This window comes from Schistocerca gregaria, chromosome 7, assembly GCF_023897955.1.
Source record: "Schistocerca gregaria isolate iqSchGreg1 chromosome 7, iqSchGreg1.2, whole genome shotgun sequence".
Taxonomy (NCBI): domain Eukaryota; kingdom Metazoa; phylum Arthropoda; class Insecta; order Orthoptera; family Acrididae; genus Schistocerca; species Schistocerca gregaria.
Genome location: NC_064926.1, coordinates 126754073 through 126761393, shown reverse-complemented (window position 1 = coordinate 126761393; position 7321 = coordinate 126754073).

The following is a 7321-nucleotide window of genomic DNA, read 5'->3' as shown; positions in this document are numbered from 1 at the left end:
ACTCATAAGCTAACCATACAAATTGTTTGCATCTAAATATGTAACATAATTATATATTTTTACCATCAAAATCTTTCAACTATTTATTATTTGTATTTCATATCTCTTTATAATATTGAGAGATTCCTCCTGTTATTCCTTTTCAGCCATAAGAATTGTATCATAATCATGTAAGATATAAAGTTGTTGTTTAGTCATATTCAGCATTGCATCAACGTAAAACCATATGCTGTAAAATACCCAGATGGATCTAATACATATGCTTTTACTAAAGTTATTCTAAAATTTCCTAACACATAAGACAACAACAGTACATAAGTTTCAAGATGTAAATCATGATATTCACGAAGATTTTTATATTAGAACTTTACCAAACTCTTTTTGCATGTCATTCTGTATATTATAAAATTCTTCTTTTGCTGGTAGTTGTGTATCTTCAAATTTTTCACAAGAATAAACTAAATGATATGAATAAACACCTTTTCTAATCACTAGATTGAATAACACTTCTGAGTAAAATTTCCTCAAGTTTTTCATTTGATCCTTTCTTTCAAATTTGACAAAAACCTGTTGAGTCAAGATGCCATACATTTAATAAATCTCGTCTTCCATGATTCTGTATTCTTTCCAAAACTTATATGTCTATATCTCCATTGTTTGGTTAAAAATCTATGTCTATTATCACAACCACGGTCATTCACAAACAAATGAGAATTATGTCCAGATAAATATGCAAATAAATTGGTACAACTGTAAATTACAATTGTTACACAATGAACTGATACATTTCCCAGCCAGATGATTGTAATGATGAACCTTTTTATTATTTCTTGTATAATGACAACCACAAAGTGTACAAATTAAAGATTTAGTATGTTTTGCCTGTTCTTCATACAGGTACAAAAATCACTTCAATGTACTTTAAACTTGGAGGTTTCAAATATTTTTTGAAAATAATCACATTTTATGTCTCTCCTTAACAGTTTTACATCTCTGCTGCTAATTACTTTTTTGCAAATTAATAAAAGTGTTCATCTGTAAATGGGAGTTGAAACTAAAATGCCCACTACAAACAAAACACAATATTCTCTGACATAACTTTTTTCAAATAAACCTACCAATTGGATTGTGGATACTTATAGAAAATGTAAATAATAATAATCTTGTTACAAATGATGGAGATATTATTTACACAAAAGGAGAAGAAAAATTACAAGAGTTTAAATCAAGTACTGAATCAGCTGTGATAATATTATATGTTAAACTAACAGATTTTATAGATTGTGAAGGAAAAATGACAAAAATGGAAAATTTCATGTAAACAAAGGGAGCATATGGTGGTTTTAAAAGTATTTTAAGATCTAGATATTCTAAATTTAACTTGGGAAGACAGAGTTAAAGCAAATATTCCATATTTATTAGATTCCAATACACTAACAATTTAAGGTACTTAACAAATCATTAACAAAAATACAAAAATGTAGAACAAAAGTATAAAAAAACTGTTATTTCTTATAAAATACAATTAGATGATGTAAGTCCTGTTACACTTTTAAGAAAATTTCCAGAAATTTTAGAAGAACATAGAAAGGAAGACTATTATTTATTGTCTTTAGACATAACACAAGATTTTGCAGGAATTTTTAATAAAGAAGAAACGATTGAATATTTAACAAATTACTTTAATTTTCTAAAACAAGGAGGATACAAAGAACAATGTAATGTAGTAATAAACAATGATTGTTTTAGGAAAACACTGTTTAACTTAGATTAATACTAATTCTAGAGTAAAAATATATTATAAATTTATTTGCCAATTGTAGAGCCCTATTGTAAGTAAATAACTCGTTAACCATGTTAAGGTTGTTTTAAATTGTCCCAATAAATGATTAAAGGATACTTTGGCTTCTACATTGGCTAAAAAATGGAATTACAAGACTGGAATGAACCATGTTTGTTTACACAAATCCAGATTTCCAAAAAGAACCAGAAATAATCAATTAACACATTGTTTAGAACTAATAGCAAATAACAGCAAATATTTTGAGAAAGCTCCATTTTATCCTGTTCCATTCGCCAAAATGTGAGAAAAATTAACAGATACTCTACAGAACAGTTGTTGTCTTATTCACAACAATCTCTTGGAATATTTTTTTTGGGACATCAAAAGCATAAAAAAATTAAATGGAATACCAACAAAAATTAAAACAGGTCATAAAGGACAAAGAGAAAAATGAATTAATTTCTTTTTATAAGCATTTACTTTTAACTTCTCACCTATTACCTGTGTAGACATTATTGAAGAGACAGAAAATGTAATTTCTATAAAACCAATACCTTATTTCCTAAAATACCAAGAGAAATAAAAATTGAAGATCCCATAAAATTTATCCATATTCCATTAAGGAAATTAAACCAACAGAATTGGAAAATTAAGTGTACAAGAAAGCAAATGATGATATTTGGTTACTACAACATTATTAAAAGACAAATACAAAAGTACTTTGGAAAACGTACAAAAAATAAGAAAAACAGAAGAAGAAATAAAAATTACTTTAAATGGCAATGGATAGATTATCCTACAAGTGGCGTTTTTAAAATTTAAGCTTTTGTAGTAACAATAAAAATAAGTTTACAAATGTCGCTGTATTGAGTGAACAAAATGGTAATAAATCTGTATATGTTGTTAAAGGTCCCAATAAAAATAAATTTAGAAAAATGAAGAAAAGTAACAACATTCTTAAAAAAAGGATTTATTTGTATTCCACATAGTAGTCTTCTGCAAGAATGATATATTCTTTAGTATCCCAAGGAAGAACCAGTTTTGGAAACAAAACCAGATGGTTTTTATACTTTTGACAGAAACATTTTCCGCAGATTAGCTTATTTAAAAATACACCCAATTTTCGAAAGCAAACACATTTTATTGTATAAAAAAGGAAGTAAAGAAATAATGAAAAATATAAGAAGGGCCATATATTTGCAAAAATAAAAACTGAACACTGTAAATGACTAGAAAGGAGGATTAGAACTAATTATTTCCAACATTAACATCAAAAATTATCAATGAAAAGATAAATACATTTTTAAATTCGAAAATATACCAGTTTGCTATTTTGCCAATTATTGGTTGCAAGAAGTAATTAGAAATAACAATATAGATCTAAATTACAAGATTAAAATTAAAGCAACACCCAATAAAAATAAAGTAAAATTCCTGCTGTTGTTTAATTTTTATGTGCACTACTATTGACAGACTGATGCTTAATTCATTATATATTTTTATGTTTCTATTTTAACTATTTCGAATTTCTCTGGAATAACAATATTATTCTGTTTAAAAATCTAACATTAATGGTGGATATTCGTAATTAAGTCCAACTAAACTTGCTATATATTTCAGAATATTATAATCTCCAAAAATGTAACAAGGGTGAATTAAATTTCCACCCTCTGCATTACAAACAACTAAACAATGGCAGATACCATTCCCTTTCTGTAGTTACCTTAGGTATGAAAACGAGTATGTCTGTTTCCCAATGTACAGTATCTTTGGGGATAATTAGTTTCTCCATTTAATCCACTTAAATTTGTTTATAATTTATCAAAAATCTCTAATAGTAAATGGAAAAACACAGAAATACTAAAAATAGAGCTACTTTTTAAGAATGAAGTGCATTACCAAGATATGTGAGAAAAATTAAATAGTTCATTAGACAAAGAATACCAAACAGAATGTTGGTATTCAGTTTTACCTAAAAATTGTTATGCAAAAACTGTAGTTTATGACAAGGAAAAGGATGCCTTTTTAGAATTAAAATATTTAAATAAACAAAGTGGAAACAAATATATAAATAATATTCTTAAAGTAATTAACAAATGTTATTAGGAAGAAAACGATTTGTATTCTAGGGAAGAAAACGAACAAGATATAAATATTATAAAGAACCATATCCACATGAACAAGTTGTAAAAAAGCAAAATGTCTGGCGAGTTTACGGAAGAATGATTTAATTTTTATTTGATATTTTGTTTGTTTAGTATCTGTAATGAATTAATTTATAATTTCCTTAATTCCATGATGACATTCCTTAATAAAAATGGCATCACCTATTCTGTCTCTGCACAAAAATTCAACTTTCTTAATAAAAAATACTGGGTTGGATATTCGCCACATGCACTGCAGCGATCGGAAAATATAAACTAGAAACGAAGATAAATTAAGTAAACTTGGAATGAAAATCAATTAAATGGTAGTAAATGGAAACGGACAACAAAATGGAAATGGACAACAAAAAATTTACAACAAAAATGGAATCTCTTACACACTCCATTAAGTTCGGAACGACAGTAAAACAATCAACCAATTAACCAAGTAATGAACCAACTAACGAAACAAACAACTGAATAAGCCTGAAACTAATTATTCAACAACTGAAAAGGAAATGTTAGCAGATATGTACCGACTCACTTATGTTAGTTGCTACTTATACAGCCGTAAATACGAAGCAGTTACAGGTTGACCCATCTCTAAAATGGTTATCGGGGTTAAAGGCTTCATCAAGTGGATTAGCACAATGGGAATTAAAACTGAGTTCTATTGTATGGTAATTCATAATCATGGCCTCAAACACACAAATACTAATGTTCTAAGCAGAAAGATAGCAGCTTTGCATGTAGTAGGTGGATTCCAAACAGATTGGATAAACGCACAAGCAGGTGACAGTGAATGTCGATTGTTTAACGCAGCCTCAGTTTAAAACGCAATAAGGCTTGATATGGAGATCTAAAAATGGCGGACCTCGCATTGTACTTCCTGCGACGCTGAGAGTGAAAGTGTTACGTTAAGCGTAAAACCACATATTATTGGGTCACGGAGGACAATGGACAATACACAGACTTGTAGCTGAAAGATTTTGGTGGAAACGTGTCGTAGTGACGTAGAATAATATGTAAGGAACTGTATCCCATAAGCACAGCGAGCAGATACGAGTCATCAGAAAATTCAGTTACAACGACTGCCAGTAGCTGACAAATCATTCTCTTTGTGATGGTTAGATGTCCTGGGAGCTACTAATAGAACACAGGTAGGTAATAGATGTTAGACCATTTTTTTCACAATATTTAGTTATGTTAGCCCATGTAGCATCCTGAGACGAATGAACGGACAGAACGAATCCGACGTACGTCATCCACAATGTTAAGACATTTCATGGCTTCACAGCTTTCAGATAGGGATCTATATTTAAGTTTTGTCGTGTGTGCATATAGTTCAAAATTTCGTACCAGAACTGGCCTCTCGTCATACGAGGTAGTATACGGGCGGAAAATGTAGCTAATCCTAAACTGGAACCACACGGTGAACTAGTGAAGAATTTGACAAAGACGTGGAAAGAAATTTTTCAAAGGGTAAAGCGTAACAACACACAAGCTTTAGAGAAGCAAGAACATACTGGGCAACGAGCGATCAAATTGCCACAGTACAGGATAAGACAGTGGGTATTACTAGCTAATCCGTATGCCTCAAAGGGCAAAACGAAAAAACGAAGGAAATGGTGCTGTGGTTAACACAATGTACTCGCATCCGGGAGGACGACGGTTCAATCCCGCGTCCGGCTATCCTGATTTGGGTATTCCGCGAATTTCCTAAATGATTTCAGGTGAATGCCGGGATGTTTCCTATGAAAGGGTACGGCCGACTTCCCTTCTCACCCTTCCCTAATCCTACGAGAACAATGACCTCACTGTCTGGTCTCCTTCCTCAAGCAACCGAATCTAACCCAACAAAACGAAGCATTTTTTAAAGAAATACCATGGGCCTTATCAGGTTATCGAAATGTCTATGCCAGTCTACGTCGAACTGCAGTTGCCAATTACAACTTCTGTAGTACCTGTAAATAGAATGAAGCTGTTTAAAAGTGAGATTGATGCATTGTCACAAATTTCTTCATCCGTTATGGGAAAAGCGGAAAGATAAACGGGGCAGGTACATCGTACCGTATTTGCTTTTTACTTAGGTCATTCGTAATTTCCTTTAGTTTTCGTGTTCTGTGTTTATTTACTTGTATAAAGGAAGTAGTGAGTTGGTGGTGCTTCCCTTTACCTCAGCTGGTGTGCCACCGTGCTGATCAGAAACCTTTTTCTGAGCGTAGCGCTACTACATTATTGTTGAGGAGATGTGATACGTAATCAGCCGATATACGATAGAATTTTATTTGCTTGGCAGCCAGATGTTCTAACGACAAGTCACAGATGTAGAGTCGCTTTAATATTTAATATTTGTGAAGTAAAAAATGATGCACGAACACTGCTATACAGGTTTAATACTGTTCAAAGGGAGGTAGAGAGAGGGAGAATTATGCCAAGATATGCATAACGAGTATCAGGTATTAAAACTCTTGCATGAGACATTGAGGACTGCGTTGCAGCAGACAACAGAAATTGTACCACAGACGATAATACGTGAAAGACATGGTAGGCTAGATGCAGGAGGGAAACTGTTAAAAACTATGTTTGGAACAACGGATAACTACGATATCGTTAATTTAAAGAGCACAATTGGAAATTTACAGGAGTGAGCAGGAGATACAAAAGCAAAAGTAGGCTGTCACACAACACGTATAGGGATCATGGTTCAAGGAATACTAAGTGTTACTAAAACAGTATAAACTTAACATCAGAATTAAAACAATACGTGCATAACACCAGCTCACAGAAAATAGCACAAAACAGAAAACCAACAGAAACGTGACATGTACACTCCTGGAAATTGAAATAAGAACACCGTGAATTCATTGTCCCAGGAAGAGGAAACTTTATTGACACATTCCTGGGGTTAGATACATCACATGATCACACTGACAGAACCACAGGCACATAGACACAGGCAACAGAGCATGCACAATGTCGGCACTAGTACAGTGTATATCCACCTTTCGCAGCAATGCAGGCTGCTGTTCTCCCATGGAGACGATCGTAGAGATGCTGGATGTAGTCCTGTGGAACGGCTTGCCATGACATTTCCACCTGGCGCCTCAGTTGGACCAGCGTTCGTGCTGGACGTGCAGACCGCATGAGACGACGCTTCGTCCAGTCCCAAACATGCTCAATGGGGGACAGATCCGGAGATCTTGCTGGCCAGGGTAGTTGACTTACACCTTCTAGAGCACGTTGGGTGGCACGGGATACATGCGGACGTGCATTGTCCTGTTGTAACAGCAAGTTCCCTTGCCGGTCTACGAATGGTAGAACGATGGGTTCGATGACGGTTTGGATGTACCGTGCACTATTCAGTGTCCCCTCGACGATCACCAGAGGTGTA